General features: G+C 46.1%; 1 non-coding gene across 1 annotated transcript; it reads right to left on the bottom strand.

The window, feature by feature from the left end:
* Window positions 1-10447: 10447 nt before the first annotated feature.
* Window positions 10448-10550, bottom strand: LOC131815388 (U6 spliceosomal RNA). The gene has a single exon (XR_009347704.1). It is a non-coding gene; the product is annotated as a U6 spliceosomal RNA (small nuclear RNA).
* Window positions 10551-19395: the final 8845 nt, after the last annotated feature.

Genomic DNA, 19395 nt, shown 5'->3' with positions numbered 1-19395 from the left:
TAAGCAGACGCAGCCACAACCGTGCAGTAGCGTGCGTAGCCTAGGATGGCACTCTATGCACACTACCATCTCCTGGTGTAGGCATCGCTTGGCCTTTTACTCTGGCGCTCAGGAGGACTCGCTGACTAGGCCAGTGCTTTCCCCACAGGAAAGGAGAGTGACAGGATCCCTGAACACCGCCGGTGCACTGAATAGGGAGCTTTGGAGGAATGTCCCCACTCCTTCCCCTTAAACCCAGTACCTCCTCCAAGCTTCCACATCCTAGAGGAAGACAGCATCTGATGGCCAGTTCTATCTGGGAGTTGTTTCTCGAGTTCAGGGTAGGCGCAAGGTGGCAATCCCATGTCCCACCACGTACAGGTGGCCAAGGAGCTGCAGTCTCCTTGGGCCCAAAGGCTCAGGACAGGCATGCTTTCTGCCCAGAATCCTTCCTCAGAGTGGAGCCCTTTCGCCTGCCCTAATCTTCCCCTCGTGTCTCCTTAGAGCCAGGCTTCGGTCGCTCTGCAGTGACAGACGTGTCCCTTTCCTTCAGGCTCTTTCCACAGGCGCCACCACGCTTCTCTCTCAGGCAGAGGGGATGCCCATGCAAAGAGTATTTCGCTCCATGCGGGTTTATTACACCGTGCTGTAGAGACTAGCTCCGGCAAGCAGCAGGCAGCATCCCACAGACCCGACTCTGGTTTCCCAAAGAATGCTGTGCTTTCCCAGAGGGCATGCCCCGACAAAGAGGTTTTCGCTCTATGCGGGTTACTCCAATCGTGCTGCGAATACTAGGCTTAGGCAAGCAGAAACAGCAGCCCACAGAACCGACTCTGATTTCCCAGCGACTGCTCCGCTTTCGCAGAGGTTTTCAGCTTAGCGCGAAACGCACTTCGCTGTTGCTTCCTCAGCAGGCTTTGGTCGTTCCCTCTGTGGTGGCAGGGAAGAAGAGCCGCGGGAGAGCTGGTGTCTCTTGGGCCTTGCTTTCCCTGGCCTCAAGTTCGCGCCCGGGGTACACCTTGCTAAGACGAACTAAGCAGACACAGTCACAACCCTGCAGCAGCGTGCGTGGCCTAGCATGGCACTCTATGCCTATTACCATCTCCTGGCTTAGGTAAGGCTTTGCCTTTTGCTCCGGCGCTCAGGCAGACTGGGGGTCTAGGCCAGTGCCTTCACCACAGGAGAGAGGAGGCGACAGAATCCCTGCACACGCCCCGTGTACTGGGATGGGGAACTGTGGGGCAGTGTCTCCACTCCTTCCCCCAGCACACCCCCTGCCACCCACAACGCTGCCACATCTAGGTGGAAGATGGCATCTGACTGCCCGTTTCTCCATTGGGTTGTTTCTGCGAGTTCCAGGTATGGCACCTGGGAGCAAGCCCGTCAGGCCTTGGGACAGGTGGCCAAGGAGATGCTGTCCCTTTGGGACCAGAGGCACATGACAGGCCTGCCTTCTGACCAGACTCCTTCCTCAGCATTGAGCACGCGCCCCCGACCTAGTCGCCCCTCACGTCTTCTTAGCAACCAGGCTTCCATCGCTGCGCACAGGGAGCGGGTGACACTCGTCTAGCCACTGGCCTGCTGTTGGTGCCACGGCAGGCTATCCTGCTTCCCAAGCGTTTCCCGACCACAAGGCCAAGGGCTCCTTCTCTTCCCCGGGGGCGGCGTGCTGCGCCTTCCACACACTTGCTCCTGGGGAGCGCGGTGACAGACGAGTGCGACCATGCTTCTCTCTCAGGCAGAGGGGATGCTAGGGCAAAGAGTATTTCGCTCCATGCGGGTATCTTCTACCTTGCTGCGGAGACTAGCTCAGGCAAGCAGCAGCAGCATCCACAAACCCAACTCTGATTTTCCACGAATGCTGTGCTTTCTCAGGGGAGATGCCCAGGCAAAGAGGCTCTCGCTGTATGCGGGTTTCTCCCACCGCGAGACTGGGCTCAGGCAAACAGCAGAAGCCCTCTGAACATTTCTCAGCGAATTCTGTGCTTTCGCAGAGGCTTTGGCTTGGAGCGAACAGCACTTCGCCGCTGCTTCCTAGCAAGGCTTCAGTTGCGTCAGGGAAGAAGAGCTGCGGGAGAGCTTGTGCCTCTTGGGCCCTGCTTTCCCGGGTTCCATGTTTGCGTCCTGGGTTCACCCTGCCAGGCCGAACTAAGCAGACACAGCCACAACCGTGCAGTAGAGTGCGTAGCCTAGGATGGCACTCTATCCACATTACCATCTTCCGGTGTAGGCATCGCTTGGCCTTTTACTCTGGCGCTCAGGCGGACGCGCTGACTAGGCCAGTGCTTTCCCCACAGGAAAGGAGAGGTGACAGGATCCCTGCACACCTTTCGTGCACTAAAGAGGGAGCTTTGGGGGACTGTCCCCACTCCTTCCCCTTAAACCCATTACCTCCTCCAAGCTTCCACATCCTAGAGGAAGACAGCATCTGATGGCCAGTTCTATCTGGGAGTTGTTTCTCAAGTTCAGGGTAGGCGCAAGGTGGCAATCCCATGTCCCACCACGTACAGTTGGCCAAGGAGCTGCAGTCTCCTTGGGCCCAAAGGCTCAGGACAGGCATGCTTTCTGCCCAGAATCCTTCCTCAGAGTGGAGCCCTTTCGCCTGCCCTAATCTTCCCCTCGTGTCTCCTTAGCAGCCAGGCTTCCGTCGCTCTGCAGTGACAGACGTGTCCCTTTCCTTCAGGCTCTTTCCTCAGGCTCCACCGCGCTTCTCTCTCAGGCAGAGGGGATGCCCAGGCAAAGAGGATTTCGCTTCATGCGGGTTTATTACACCGTGCTGTGGAGACTAGCTCCCGCAAGCAGCAGGCAGCATCCCACAGACCCGACTCTGATTTCCCAAAGAATGCAGTGCTTTCCCAGAGGGGATGCCCCGGCAAAGAGGCTTTCGCTCTATGCGGGTTTCGCCCATCATGCTGCGAATACTAGGCTAAGGCAAGCAGCAAAAGCAGCCCACAGAACCGACTCTGATTTCCCAGTGACTGCTATGCTTTCGCAGAGGTTTTCAGCTTGACAGGAACCGTAATTCACTGCTGTTTCCTCAGCAAGGCTTTGGTCGTTCGCTCTGTTGCGGCAGGGAAGAAGAGCCGCGGGAGAGCTGGTGTCTCTTGGGCCTTGCTTTCCCTGGCCTCAAGTTCGCGCCCGGGGTTCACCTTGCTAAGCCGAACTAAGCAGACACAGTGACAACCCTGCAGCAGCGTGCGTGGCCTAGCATGGCACTCTATGCCTATTACCATCTCCTGGCGTACGTAAGGCTTTGCCTTTTGCTCCGGCGTTCAGGCAGACTGGGGGTCTAGGCCAGTGCCATCCCCACAGGAGAGAGGAGGCGACAGGATCCCTGCACAGGGCCCGGGCCCTGGGATGGGGATCTGTGGGGGACGTTCTCCACTCCTTCCCCCAGCACACCCCCTGCCACCCACAACGCTGCCACATCTTGGTGGAAGACGGCATCTGACTGTCCATTTCTCCAAGCCGTTGTTTCTGCGAGTTCCGGGTTTGGCACCTGGGGCAAAGGCCGTTATGCCCTTGGGACAAGTGGCCAAGGAGATGCTCTACCCTTGGGACCAGAGGCACAGGACAGGCCTGCCACCTGCCCAGACTCCTTCCTCAACATGGAGCACGTGCCCCTGCCCTAGTCGTCCCCTCATGTATCTTTAGCAGCCAGGCTTCCTTCTCTCCGCACAGGGAGCGGGTGACACTCGTCTGGCCACTGGACTGCTGTTGGTGCCATGGCAGGCTATCCTGCTTCCCAAGCGTTTCCCGACCCCAAGGCGAAGGGCTCCTTCTCTTTCCCGGGGGCGGCGTGCTGCGCCTTCCCCACACTTTCTCCTGGGGAGCGCGGTGACAGACGAATGCGACCATGCTTCTCTCTCAGGCAGAGGGGATGCTAGGGCAGCGAGTATTTCTCTCCATGCGGATATCATCCACCGTGCTGCGGAGACTAGCTCAGGCAAGCAGCAGCAGCATCCACACACCCAACTCTGATTTCCCAACGAATGCTGTGCTTTTCCAGGGGAGATGCCCAGGCAAAGAGGCTTTCGCTGTATGCGGGTTTCTCCCACCGCGAGACTGGGCTCAGGCGAGCAGCAGAAGCCCACAAAACATTTGTCAGCGAATGCTGTGCTTTCGCAGAGGCTTTGGCTTGGAGCGAACAGCACTTCGCCGCTGCTTCCTCAGCAAGGCTTCAGTCGCGTCAGGGAAGAAGAGGTGCGGGACAGCTGGTGCCTCTTGGGCCTTGCTTTCCCGGGCTCCATGTTTGCGTCCTGGGTTCACCCTGCCAGGCCGAACTAAGCAGACACAGCCTCGACCCTGCAGTAGCGTGCGTGGCCTAGGATGGCACTCTGCTCACAATGCCATCTGTCGGCTTAGGCAAGGCCTGCCCTTTCGCTCTGGCGTTCAGGTGGACAGGGGACTAGGACAGTGCCTTCTCCATCCTTGAGGAGACGTGAGAGGATCACTGCACACCGCCCGTGCCCTGGGATGGGGAGTAATGGGTAAGTGTCCCTGTTTTCCCGGGACACACTCTGCCTCCGCCAATGCTGCCACATCCTGGAGGGAGACGGCATCTGATTGCCCGTTCCTCCAGGAGTTGTTTCTGCGAGTTCAGGGCCGGGAGCTTGGTGGCAACCCCACGTCTGCCCTCTGGACAGGTGGCCAAGGAGATGCTGTCCCTTTGGGATCAGAGGCACAGGAAAGGCCTTCCTTCTGCCCAGACTCCTTCCTCAGATTGGAGCACGCTCCCCTGCCCAATCGTCCCCTCGTGTCTCCTTAGCAGCCAGGCTTCGTCTCTCTGCACAGAGAGCGGGTTACACTTGTCTTGCCACCGGCCCGCTGTTCCTGCCAGGGTCTGCTCTCCAGCTTCGCGACCGTTTCCCGACCACAAGGCCAAGGGCTCCTTCTCTTTGCCTGGGGCAGCGTGCTGCACTTTCCCCAGACAGGCTCCTGGGGAGCCCAGTGACAGACATATCCCTTTCCTTAAGGCTCTTTCCAAAGGCGCCACCGCGCTTCTCTCTCAGGCAGAGGGGATGACCAGGCAGGGAGGATTTCGCCACAGGAGGGTTTATTACACCATGCTGTAGTGTCTTGCTTAGGAAAGCAGCAGGCAGCATCCCACAGACCCGACTCTGGTTTCCCAAAGAATGCTGTGCTTTCCCAGAGGGGATGCCCCGGCAAAGAGGCTTTCGCTCTATGAGGGTTTCTCCCGCCGTGCTGCGAATACTAGGCTAAGGCATGCAGCAACAGCAGCCCACAGAACCGACTCTGATTTCCCAGCGACTGCTATGCTTTCGTAGAGGTTTTCAGCTTGGCGTGAACCGCACTTCGCTGCTGCTTCCTCATCAAGGCTTTGGTCGCTCGCTCTGTCGCGGCAGGGAAGAAGAGCCGCGGGAGAGCTGGTGTCTCTTGGGCCTTGCTTTCCCTGGCTTCAAGTTCGCGCCCGGGGTTCACCTTGCTAAGCCGAACTAAGCAGACACAGTCACAACCTTGCAGCAGCGTGCGTGGCCTAGCATGGCACTCTATGCCTATTACCATCTCCTGGCGTAGGTAAGGCTTTGCCTTTTGCTCCGGCGCTCAGGCAGACCGGGGGTCTAGGCCAGTGCCTTCACCACAAAAAAGAGGCGACAGGATCCCTGCACACGGCACGTGCACTGGGATGGGGAACTGTGGGGCAGTGTCTCCACTCCTTCCCCGGCACACCTCCTGCCATCCACAATGCTGCCACATCTTGGTGGAGGACGGCATCTGTCCATTTCTGCATGGGGTTGTTTCTGCGAGTTCCGGGTTTGGCACCTGGGGCAAAGGCCGTATGCCCTTGGGACAAGTGGCCAAGGAGATGCTCTACCCTTAGGACCAGAGGCACAGGACAGGCCTGCCTTCTGCCCAGACTCCTTCCTCAGAGTGGAAGCACTCGCTCCTGCACTAGTCGTCCCCTCATGCCTCCTCAGCAGCCAGGCTTCCATCACTCCGCACAGGGAGCAGATGATACTCGTCTGGCCACTGGCCTGCTGCTGGTGGCACGGCAGGCTATCCTGCTTCCCAAGCGTTTCCCGACCCCAAGGCCAAGGGCTCCTTCTCTTCCCCGGGGGCGGCGTGCTGCGCCTTCCACACACTTTCTCCTGGGGAGCGCTGTGACAGACGTGTTCAACCACGATTCTCTCTCAGGCAGAGGGGATGCTAGGGCAAAGAGTATTGCGCTCCATGCGGGTATCTTCCACCGTGCTGCGGAGACTAGCTCAGGCAAGCAGCAGCAGCATCCCCCAACCCAACTCTGATTTCCCAAGGAATGCTGTGCTTTCCCAGGGTAGATGCCCAGGCAAAGAGGCTTTCGCTGTATGCGGGTTTCTCCCACCGCGAGACTGGGCTCAGGCAAGCAGCAGCAGCCCTCAGAACATTTCTCAGCGAATTCTGTGCTTTCGCAGAGGCTTTGGCTTGGAGCGAACAGCACTTCGCCGCTGCTTCCTCAGCAAGGCTTCAGTCGCTTCAGGGAAGAAGAGGTGCAGGACAGCTGGTGCCTCTTGGGCCTTGCTTTCCCGGGCTCCATGTTTGCGTCCTGGGTTCACCCTGCCAGGCCGAACTAAGCAGACACAGCCACAACCGTGCAGTAGCGTGCGTAGCCTAGGATGGCACTCTATCCACATTACCATCTTCCGGTGTAGGCTTCGCTTGGCCTTTTACTCTGGCGCTCAGGCGGACGCGCTGACTAGGCCAGTGCTTTCCCCACAGGAAAGGAGAGGTGACAGGATCCCTGCACACCTTTCGTGCACTAAAGAGGGAGCTTTGGGGGACTGTCCCCACTCCTTCCCCTTAAACCCAGTACCTCCTCCAAGCTTCCACATCCTAGAGGAAGACAGCATCTGATGGCCAGTTCTATCTGGGAGTTGTTTCTCAAGTTCAGGGTAGGCGCAAGGTGGCAATCCCATGTCCCACCACGTACAGGTGGCCAAGGAGCTGCAGTCTCCTTGGGCCCAAAGGCTCAGGACAGGCATGCTTTCTGCCCAGAATCCTTCCTCAGAGTGGAGCCCTTTCGCCTGCCCTAATCTTCCCCTCGTGTCTCCTTAGCAGCCAGGCTTCCGTCGCTCTGCAGTGACAGACGTGTCCCTTTCCTTCAGGCTCTTTCCTCAGGCGCCACCGCGCTTCTCTCTCAGGCAGAGGGGATGCCCAGGCAAAGAGGATTTCGCTTCATGCGGGTTTATTACATCGTGCTGTGGAGACTAGCTCCGGCAAGCAGCAGGCAGCATCCCACAGACCCGACTCTGATTTCCCAAAGAATGCAGTGCTTTCCCAGAGGGGATGCCCCGGCAAAGAGGCTTTCTCTCTATGCGGGTTTCTCCCATCATGCTGCGAATACTAGGCTAAGGCAAGCAGCAAAAGCAGCCCACAGAACCGACTCTGATTTCCCAGCGACTGCTACGCTTTCGCAGAGGTTTTCAGCTTGACAGGAACCGCAATTCGCTGCTGCTTCCTCAGCAAGGCTTTGGTCGTTCGCTCTGTCGCGGCAGGGAAAAAGAGCCGCCGGAGAGCTGTGGTCTCTTGGGCCTTGCTTTCCCTGGCCTCAAGTTCGCGCCCGGGGTTCACCTTGCTAAGCCGAACTAAGCAGACACAGTCACAACCCTGCAGCAGCGTGCGTGGCCTAGCATGGCACTCTATGCCTATTACCATCTCCTGGCGTAGGTAAGGCTGTGCCTTTTGCTCCGGCGCTCAGGCAGACTGGGGGTCTAGGCCAGTGCCATCACCACAGGAGAGAGGAGGCGACAGGATCCCTGCACAGGGCCCGGGCACTGGGATGGGGATCTGTGGGGGACGTTCTCCACTCCTTCCCCAGCACACCCCCTGCCACCCACAACGCTGCCACATCTTGGTGGAAGACGGCATCTGAATGTCCATTTCTCCAAGCTGTTGTTTCTGCGAGTTCCGGGTTTGGCACCTGGGGCAAAGGCCGTTATGCCCTTGGGACAAGTGGCCAAGGAGATGCTCTATCCTTGGGACCAGAGGCACAGGACAGGCCTGCCTTCTGCCCAGACTCCTTCCTCAGAGTGGAAGCACTCGCTCCTGCACTAGTCGTCCCCTCATGCCTCCTCAGCAGCCAGGCTTCCATCACTCCGCACAGGGAGCAGATGATACTCGTCTGGCCACTGGCCTGCTGCTGGTGCCACGGCAGGCTATCCTGCTTCCCAAGCGTTTCCCGACCCCAAGGCCAAGGGCTCCTTCTCTTCCCCGGGGGCGGCGTGCTGCGCCTTCCCCACACTTTCTCCTGGGGAGCGCTGTGACAGACGTGTGCAACCACGCTTCTCTCTCAGGCAGAGGGGATGCTAGGGCAAAGAGTATTGCGCTCCATGCGGGTATCTTCCACCGTGCTGCGGAGACTAGCTCAGGCAAGCAGCAGCAGCATCCCCAAACCCAACTCTGATTTCCCAATGAAAGCTGTGCTTTCCCAGGGGAGATGACCAGGCAAAAAGTATTTCGCTGTATGCGGGTTTCTCCCACCGCGAGACTGGGCTCAGGCAAGCAGCAGAAGCCCTCAGAACATTTCTCAGCGAATTCTGTGCTTTCGCAGAGGCTTTGGCTTGGAGCGAACAGCACTTCGCCGCTGCTTCCTCAGCAAGGCTTCAGTCGCGTCAGGGACGAAGAGCTGCGGGAGAGCTGGTGCCTCTTGGGCCTTGCTTTCCCGGGCTCCATGTTTGCGTCCTGGGTTCACCCTGCCAGGCCGAACTAAGCAGACACAGCCTCGACCCTGCAGTAGCGTGCGTGGCCTAGGATGGCACTCTGCTCACAATGCCATCTGTCGGCGTAGGCAAGGCCTGCCCTTTCGCTCTGGCGTTCAGGTGGACAGGGGACTAGGACAGTGCCTTCTCCATCCTTGAGGAGACGTGAGAGGATCACTGCACACCGCCCGTGCCCTGGGATGGGGAGTAATGGGTAAGTGTCCCTGTTTTCCCGGGACACACCCTGCCTCCGCCAATGCTGCCACATCCTGGAGGGAGACGGCATCTGATTGCCCGTTCCTCCAGGAGTTGTTTCTGCGAGTTCAGGGCCGGGAGCTTGGTGGCAACCCCACGTCTGCCCTCTGGACAGGTGGCCAAGGAGATGCTGTCCCTTTGGGATCAGAGGCACAGGAAAGGCCTTCCTTCTGCCCAGACTCCTTCCTCAGATTGGAGCACGCTCCCCTGCCCAATCGTCCCCTCGTGTCTCCTTAGCAGCCAGGCTTCGTCTCTCTGCACAGAGAGCGGGTTACACTTGTCTTGCCACCGGCCCGCTGTTCCTGCCAGGGTCGGCTCTCCAGCTTCGCGACCGTTTCCCGACCACAAGGCCAAGGGCTCCTTCTCTTTGCCTGGGGCAGCGTGCTGCACTTTCCCCAGACAGGCTCCTGGCGAGCCCAGGGACAGACATATCCCTTTCCTTAAGGCTCTTTCCAAAGACGCCACCGCGCTTCTCTCTCAGGCAGAGGGGATGACCAGGCAGGGAGGATTTCGCTCCATGCGGGTTTATTACACCATGCTGTAGTCTTGCTCAGGCAAGCAGCAGCAGTATCCCACAGACCCGACTATGATTTCCCAAAGAATGCTGTGCTTTCCCAGAGGGGATGCCCGGGCAAGGAGGCTTCGCTCTATGAGGGTTTCTCCCGCCGTGCTGCGAATACTAGGCTAAGGCAAGCAGTAACAGCAGCCCACAGAACCGACTCTGATTTCCCAGCGACTGCTATGCTTTCATAGAGGTTTTCAGCTTGGCGCTAACTGCACTTCGCCTCAGCTTCCTCAGCAAGGCTTTGGGTGTTCACTCTGTCGCGTCAGGGAAGAAGAGCCGCGGAAGAGCTGGTCCCTCTTGGGCGTTGCTTTCCCTGGCTCCATGTTGGCGCCCTGGGTTCACCCTGCCTGGCCGAACTAAGCAGACACAGCCACAACCCTGCAGCAGCGTGCGTGGCCTAGGATGGCACTCAATGCACACTTCCATCTCCCGGTGTAGGCAATGCTTGGCCTTTGGCACTGGCACTCAGGCGCCTCTCGGACAAGGCCAGTGTCTTCCCCACAGGAGAGGAGAGGAGACAGGATCCCTGAACACTGCTCGTTCACTGGAATTAAAACACATGATATGTTTATAAAAATTTTTAAAAATAATTTTAAAAATCCATTAAAGAAATAACACGTATTGCAAGCCCAGAGCTAATTTCAAAGTCAATCAAAAAGTTTGAAAGTTTTCCCCTTAAAGATCAGAAAAAAGACAAGTGTTTCCACTTTCACTACTCTCATTTGACATAGTACTGGATGTCCTAGCCAGAGAAACAAGGAACACAAAGAAATAAGAGAATCCAAAAAAAAAAAAAGGAAAAGTAAAATTTTCTTTTTTTGGATAACATGAACTTAAATGTTAAAAAATCCTAAAAACTTCACAAAAAAATTTGAATAAACAAATTTAGTAAAGCTGCCAAATACAAGATCAATATATAAAAGACAAGAATTTTGTTTTCTTTCATTTTTTTTTTAATATGGAATGCTTCCCAGTTTTTCATGTCATCCTTGTTCAGTGATCACGCTAATCTTCTCTGCATCATTCCAATTTTAGTATGTGCTGCCAAAGTAAGCACAAGACAGGGGCATTTTAACACTCTAATGATGAACTATCTGAAAAAATAAAGAAAACCATCTAATTCACAATAGCATCAAAAATAATAAAATACTTAGGAATAGATTTAACTGAGAAGATGAAAGATCTGTACTCTATAAACTATGACATTGATAAAGAAATTGAAGGAGACACAAATGGAAAGATAGCTCATATTTATGAATGGTAAGAATTAACATTGTTAAAATGTCCATACTACCGAAAACCATCTGTAAATCCAATTCCTATCAAAAATCCAATGTTAGGGGCGCCTGGGTGGCTCAGTGGGTTAAGCTGCTGCCTTCGGCTCAGGTCATGATCCCAGGGTCCTGGGATCGAGCCCCGCATCAGGCTTTCTGCTCAGCAGGAAGCCTGCTTCCTCTTTCCTCTCTGCTTGTCTCTCTGCCTGCTTGTCATCTCTCTCTGTCAAATAAATAAATTAAAAATCTTTTAAAAAGTCCAATATTATTTTTTTTACAGAAGTAAGTAAAGAATCCTAAAATTTATATGAGACCATAAAAGACAACAAATAATCAAAGCAGTTCTGAGAAAGAATGAAGAAGAGAAATTACACTTCTTGATTTGAAACTATACTACAAAGCCCTCATGCTCAAAACAATAAAGTATACTGGCATAAAAACAGACCAATAAACAAGTAGAACAGAATTGAGAGTCCAGAAATAAATCCTTTCATACAGTCACCTAATATTTGACAGGGGCCCACATATGTAATGGGTAAAGATAGTCTGTTCAATAAATGATATTTAAAACTGAATAGTCACATAAACAGTATGAAACTGGAACCTTATATCACTCACAAGTCTTAACTTGAAATAGATTAAAGACTTAAAGGTGATGCATGAAACTAAATTTCCTAAAGGAAAACAGGAAAAATTCTCCTTGACATTGGTCTTGCCAATAGTTTGTTGGATACCAGACCAAAAACACAAGCAAAAAAAAGCAAAAATAAATAAATGGTATTACATCAAACTAAAGTTTCTGCATTGCCAAAAAAAAAAAAGAGAGAGAGAATGAAAACACAATCCACAGAATGTAAGAAAATACTTACAAATCTTATGTCTGAAAAGAGGTTAATAACCAACAGATACAAATAGAAAAAAATATATAATTAAAAAAATAGCAAAAGGATCTCAATAGACTTTTTTTTCAAAAAAGTCATATAAATGACCAACAGGAGCATTAAAAAGTGCTCAACGTAAAAAACTCAGGGCAAAGTCAATATGTTGTTGTTGTTGTTGTTTACCTCTGAGAAACACAGCAAGATATTACTACCTATTAGAATATATACTACCAAAAAATTGAAACTAACAAATTTTGGTAAATATTGGGGAAAATGGGGAACTTAGGCACTGTGATAGGGATATAAATTTGTATGGAAAACAGTATGGAGATTATTCATATTATTAAAAGTAAAATTACCATATGATTCAATAATCCCACTTCTAGGTATATATCTAAAGGAAACGAAGTCATTGTTCAAAGACATATCTGCACTCTTATGTTTATTATAAAATTATTAACTCTAAGCAAGAGATGGAAATAACTTCAGTATCCATTAATGGATGAATGATTAAAATAAGTATGGTAAATATATCCTATGGAATACTACTTAACCATGAAAAATTAAGAAATACTGCCATTTACAACAGCATGGATGGATCTTGAAGGTATTATACTAAGTGAAATATTTCAAAGATTTTATATATTTTTTTTAATTTATGTGTTATGATATCCCTTACATACAGAATCTGAGGAAAAGGCAAACTAATGGAAACTTAGAGTTGAGTTGACAAGGGGTGAACCTGGGGTGGAGTAAGGTGGTCAAAGGGTGCAAACTTGCAACTATAATATGAAAAAGTTCTGGGGATCTAATGTACAGCATGATGATCATAGTTAATAAAATATACATACTTATTTTTATTGTGCTTCCCTTTATTAAACTTTGCATATATCACATTCTTACAAGTTGAAAGTTTATAGCAATCTTGTATAAAAGAGGTCTGCTGCCACCATTTTTCTAACAACATTTGTTCAGTTTGTGTCTCTCTGTCACATGTTGGTAATTCTTGCAATATTTCAAGTTTTTTCATTATTATTGTATTTGTTATGGTGATCTGTGATCAGTAATTATGACCCACTGAAAACTCAGAACTAGTTTACTTAAGGTATATACATTGTTTTTCTTTAAAAACATAATGCTTTTGAACAGTACAGTATAGTGTTTATTTTTTATATGCACTGGGAAACATATTTTTTTATATACACTGGGAAACCAAAAAAAAATAATAATTTGACTTAGTTTATTGTGATAATCACTTTATTGAGGCAGTCTGGAACAAAACCCACAAGACCTCTGAAGTTTATCTCTACTATACTATATACATAAAAGTTGCTAAGAGAGTAGATCTTAAAATTCCTTACGATACATGCATAAAAAACAGTGGCAACTATACGAGATAGTAGATGTATTAATATTTTTATGTAGATTGTATTGCAATAAAGATGTATACCAATTTATCAAATTGTACAAAATTTACACAATGTTAAAAGTTTGCAATGTTATAAGAAATCATTTCTTAAATTTACAAATTATAATATGTCGATTTTTTTCAATAAAGCTGGAAAAAACGTTTTGTAGAATTAATCTATTTTTCAAAAAAGGAAGTAAGGAAGTAGAAACTGCAACTAACTGTGAAATAATAGAATATAAAATCCATTTTCGTTATATACACTGTGACAAAAACTATTACTTAGTTTACAATGAAGGAGTACTTATGAAGCATGAAGGATGGTCTATAAATAAGGTGGAAAGAGCTCAGTTTTAAGGTTTAAATTTAAAATCTTCTTTTGAAATACTAAACTGACTACCCAGTTTTCCAAACATAAATGTCTTAACTGCATGAATTTATTTCATACAACTCTATCATCTAGTTTCATAAGAAAGCAGCATGCAAATTTTGAATAAGACAGACTTGCTTAAGTTTCTTTATGTTCAACAGTAAAGGATACCTCCCTAAAAATAAATAGAAGAAAAATCAGCATATTTATTATGATAATTATTATTCGTAATGAGATTCATATTGAATTAGGGAATATATATGCTCAGAGGGGGTAAAGTAAAATGAAATTTATCTTGGTAAATGTGTCTATGAATAGTCAATACAATGCCTCAATATAAATGAATATTACCATTTTGAACAATTTAATTACTATTATTAGAATTATTATAAGTATAAAAATAGCTATCATTTTAGCATGGAGTATGAGACTCTCATGCTCCATGCTTCATCACATCCACACAACAACTCTGCATAATAAGTATTATCATCACCATTTCATGGGTGAAAAAACTGAGGCTAACACATTTAGATAACTGGTTTATGATTACATGGCTGGTAAAGATGCATCACACTAATTTAGGCTTTATGATTTCAGAATTGTACTCTTTCCACTGCACATTCTATTACTCTGTAAATACTTGGCCTGTTTTCATTTAGTTCTTTAATTTTATTCATGTGGTGATGGCTTAAAGCTTCATTTAAAGGAAGCTTAAAAAATTCATTTAACCAAAAGCTCCCAAGAATTAAAAATGTCATGGATCTATTGTAGACATTGATATCATTAGTTAATGGGTAACTCTATATTTTCCACTCTAGTGAGATAACAATCAGAGTATTTTTCTAAGTTTTAGTGCTCAAAAGGACTTTGTTAAAATAGAAATATTTAGACAAAGGTGATCAAAAGTCTGGATCAGGTCACCTTAAGATAAATATTAGGAAACTGAGGAAACAAATGGAGATTTGAACACTGAGCTATGATATAATGAATGGTTTCAAGTATTTAGTAGAGTATAGAAAAGCCCTTTAAAGCCTGGTCTTAGCCTAGCATTGCAGCTTCTGGGATATCTGTCTATCTATCATCTATCTATCTAGATATAAATTTGAAAACTTTTTAAATTTTATTTTATTTATTTATTTGACAGAGAGAGATCACAGTAGGAGAGAGGAAGGGAAGAGATCACAGAGAGAGGAAGGGAAGCAGGCCCCCCGCCGAGCAGAGAGCCCGATGCGGGACCCGATCCCAGGACCCCGAGATCATGACCCGAGCCGAAGGCAGCGGTCCAACCCACTGAGCCACCAGGCGCCCCTGAAAACTTTTTTAACTTAAAGATTTTGTGAAATAGAACATAATCAGCACCATAGAAGATCTGTTTATTATAACAACCTAGCCCCTCTTCTCAGTTTGTTAATATTCTCTCTTATTTAATGTAACATTGTGCAAATAGACCACTACTGATCGGCTGTTATGAATGAAATAGCTATAATCATCTGTTTGCATATCCTGGTGAAAATATTCATTTAGTTCCATGTTGTATTTCTAGGAATGGACCAAATTTTTATTTTTATTTTTAAGTTTTCTAAATATTGTCCAACTTACCTCAAATGTTTTTATTATGGGCACTTTCATTCTTTCACATTCTTGCAAGACAATTTTACTGTTGCCCAATATGGTAAGTGTGTAATAGTATGTCATTTTAGGCTTTAATTTATTTTTAATTTAATTTAATTTAATTCCAGATTCATAATAAAGATAAACAGTTTTTATATATGAGTGGCCATTTGGATTACCCTTTCTGTAAAGTACATGCTCAAATCTTTTGATATCTTAACATTGTGTCATACTGACTTCTCTAATAGTAGATTTTCTGAATGAACTTTTAGCTGTGTAGGTCTTCTCTATTTTATTTTGAACTTGTTTTCATTTCAAAATCTTTATATTTATTTTCATAATCTGCTTTTATTTTGCTTTGTCTATTATCTATCTATCTATCTATTTATTTGCAAGCAAGAGAGAACGAGCAAGTTAGAGCGCAGGGAGGGATAGAAAAAGAAGGGAAAAGAATCTTAAGCAGGCTCCAGGCTCAGCACAGAGCCCAACTCTGGGCTCTATTTCACAACCCTGACATCATGACCTGAGCCAAAATGAAAGAAATAAAATAAAATTAAGGTGTTAAAAAAAAAAGGAAAAAGAATTGGAGGTTTAATTAAGTGAGCCACACAGGCACCCCTGTGGTATCTTAAATTAGCTGTCATATCTTTAAAGTTCCAGAGTATCCATTTGGTTCATTTATAAAACCTTTTTCAATGTCATTTTTAGTTTCAGTTTTTTGTTCAATTTGCTTCCCCTCTCATTTCTTTGAGCAGAGTAATCAAGCCATTTTACAATCTTTATCGATCATTTTAACATCATACTTAATCCCATTTTGTCTATCAAATCTTGTTAATGGTTTTTCTTTGTGTGCTTTGTTACATTTTGCTATGTTCAAGACATTATATTTGAAACTCTTATTGAGTAGGGATAATTAAGAGCTATAATAATGGTATGGTCCTCCTTGGCAGGATTTTCTCTTATATCTGAGATTCTACAAGACAATCATACTCCAAATTCAGTAATTGACTTTCTCAGTTTACACAGAAGGCAAGGTAGGCTATAGTCTTATTTCTGCTTCTCCTTTTGCTTTGGGGATCTCAACTTAAATTTGGGTTGTACCAAAGTCCTCAAATTTGATTGCTGCTGGATTTTAAATTTTGTTTCTCTAGTATCAAGAGTCTATAAACAACACAGATCAGTGTGTTTTAGCAGTTTCAAATGCTCTCATAGCTAATATGGCTTCAGGGCATATATCTCTAGGCTCTCATTGTATTTCCTATTTTGGCCCAGTAATCCCTCACTTATTTTTATAATCATTCTGATTTTTTTAGCTTTAAAAGCTATTTTGTCTGGATTTTTGTTGTCTTAGGTAGGAGTTTTTAGATCACCATTACTAAAAGCAACAACAAATATACATGAAAATATCTGCAGTAGTTTATCACATCTTTATGGCTTTGAACTTCCATAAGCAGAGGCATCCTTCTCTAATCACTTAGGCAAACTCCAATTTACCCTTTAAAACAACACAAGAATTGCTTCATTTCAGAACATGTTCAGGGATGAATCTTCCACACTGTTCTTACGAACATTCCCACACACTCTTTGCTACCCACACCTTGTATATGAACATTCATTAGGTATATCAACGTGACCAGAATTTTGCTCTATTGTATTTTTGTCCTTTAGAGCTTTAATTAAATATGAATTCCATAGAAAGTCTGTCCCTTTTCTTTCAAACCTGGGTTAGTTATTTATTCTCATTATTTCTCAGAAGTTACTTTATTAGAGAAACTTATAGCTCTATTGTGACTTTGGAGCCTTTACAGTTTTTTGACTGGAAAAATCACCCATCCCTGAGATTTTTACGCAGCTTCCTAGCTGATATTATTCAGAAATCTGTTCCAAACAGACTTTTTCAGGGAGGCCCTTTCGGACCACTCAGTTAAAAAACCTCTTCTCAATCACTGCTCTTTATAAAATGTGCTTATTTAGTTCAAATATGCATCACTATTAAGGAAAAACCAGTACGATTTTTTTTTAAGTTGGCTTACCTATTATCTATCTTTCCCATTAAAATGATTCCTCTGGGATGGGGTTTTGTTGTGCTCATCTTAGGCCAGGCACTCAATAAATTGTCTCTGAATGATTGAATTGTTTGACTCCCTTGCTAGATTCTCAACTTCATGAGGCCAAGGATTGTTCTATTCTGTCCTTCTTTATCCTCAATGTCTGTTATATTGCAGTCACTTACGTGACTAATGGGAAAAATCACAGAAAGAAAGAGTTAAAACTACAGAAAAACCATGTAGGTTCAATAACACATAGCTTTCTAAAATTATTTAGCCCAGGAATTGAATAATGGCTGCACTTTTGATTTTTTTTTAAATGGTATTGAATTTAATTTAAATGGAAATAATTTAATGGTAGAATAATAAAAAAATTATAAAAGCAACTTGCTCCTTAAAGTAAGAATTATATAGGGCATCTCCTCTAGAAGCAAAATTTTCAAATGTCAAACATCTGAAAGCATAGAAGGAGAAGTAAGAATGTGAATTGTACTTCAATGCTCTTTTCTTCATATTCAGCAAACAGCTTCATTCACACCTTTCCAATTTTTTCAACTCTTTTGACAAAGCCTTCAGAGGTGTTACTGCTGATGACAACCATCACAGCCTAACAGGAGAAATTTTATAAAGAAAAATAATAGCATGTTTTCCCCAAATTGTTAACGATATGGTGAAGCTCTGTTGGATTCAAAGGAGGAATTTGCAATTCCATGCTATATATAATGATAACTTATTTTAATAGTAGCTTTGCAATTTTTCAGATATATCCATTTACTGAAGCCACTATCAAATAAACAAAAACAAACAAATTAACAGGGGTTCGAGACAGAAATTATCTAATCTAAAAATAGCACATGTTCACAGAATACCCAACACATATCCCAAGTACTACTATAGGTTTCAAGTAATAGTCAAAACAGTAGTAAAAATGATTCAGACCCTACCAGTCAAATCATAAATGGGACCTTAACTGTAAATCCTTATCTTTAGATCAAAGCGGGTAATTGGGTGCTGAAGATACATTATAGAACTCATATGTTATAGAACTCCTCTGAAATGAGTCATTTATTCCATCACTTTTTCTGCGCAGTTGCTGACCCATGTTTTGGTTCCTGGAAATAGTTGCTACCCTGTCATACTTCTTAAAAGCACATATATTGATAACTCTACTCATTCCTCCATTCCTCTGTGACTGTCACTGTGTTAAAATGTGGAGTCAGCTGACTCACTTGTGGTGGTAATAAAGTAGAAGAGTTTGCAAAGTATTTTGTTATTTCTAAAAATGCAAAAACCAAATTACATTGAAATCCTAAGGGGTGTTTCAGGGAGAGCTGTAGGATGTGGTTTCTTGTGTAATCCACAGAGATTAGCTCCAACACATATTTAAGCTCTCCTCTAGGAGCAACCTTAGTGGTAAAGCAAGAAGATAAACCACCCTGGCACAAAATTATCACTTATGTTTGACTTCCTAGTCTCCTCGTGTTACTTATTTATCTTAACTTCTCTCTGAAATCAGGGAACACAGAATCTCAATCAGTTGACATTTTTCTACTGAATTACCCAATAGTCTGATCATACCCCTAAGACTTTTTAAAATTATTTCACTCATAATCCCAAATCTGCTTTGCTTCCTCATCTTAGTACACTGTAATTTGATTATTTTTTTATTTATTTATTTGACAGAGAGAAATCACAAGTAGATGGAGAGGCAGGCAGAGAGAGAGAGAAGCAGGCTCTCTGCTGAGCAGAGAGCCCGATGCGGGACTCGATCCCAGGACTCTGAGATCATGACCTGAGCCGAGGGCAGCGGCTTAACCCACTGAGCCACCCAGGCGTCCAGTACACTGTAATTTGATTTCAAAATGAGGACAGTTGCCAGTAATGCCACATTCATTCATCTATATTATAATTGCATGTACTTATAACTATGAAGATATGTTAATAACATCCATTCCAATAAGCCACCCTCAATTTATTATCATGAAACAAGACCTCAAGACAGAGAATTCAAAATCATCCATGTATTCGCAACTTATTGCAATAAAGCCTCTATCAATAGACTTCCCTGTACACATGGTGTTCAAATTGCTGGTGAAAATCAGCCAGACCTATTACAAGCTTCCTCATGGCTTCTAGGTAACCAAAGTGAGCCTTTATTGATACTGGGAAGGGATAAAGCAGGGAAGGGATAAATAGTGATGTAAGAATTGGCTAGACAAAAGTAATGACTCTCATTACAAAGTGAGTATTTTAAAACAAAAGAGCCTGTTGGGAATATTGTTTTATAAAATAGTGGGTTTTTTAATTA

Source organism: Mustela lutreola, chromosome 14 (assembly GCF_030435805.1).
Source record: "Mustela lutreola isolate mMusLut2 chromosome 14, mMusLut2.pri, whole genome shotgun sequence".
Lineage (NCBI taxonomy): Eukaryota > Metazoa > Chordata > Mammalia > Carnivora > Mustelidae > Mustela > Mustela lutreola.
This window is presented reverse-complemented; position numbering and strand designations above follow the sequence as displayed.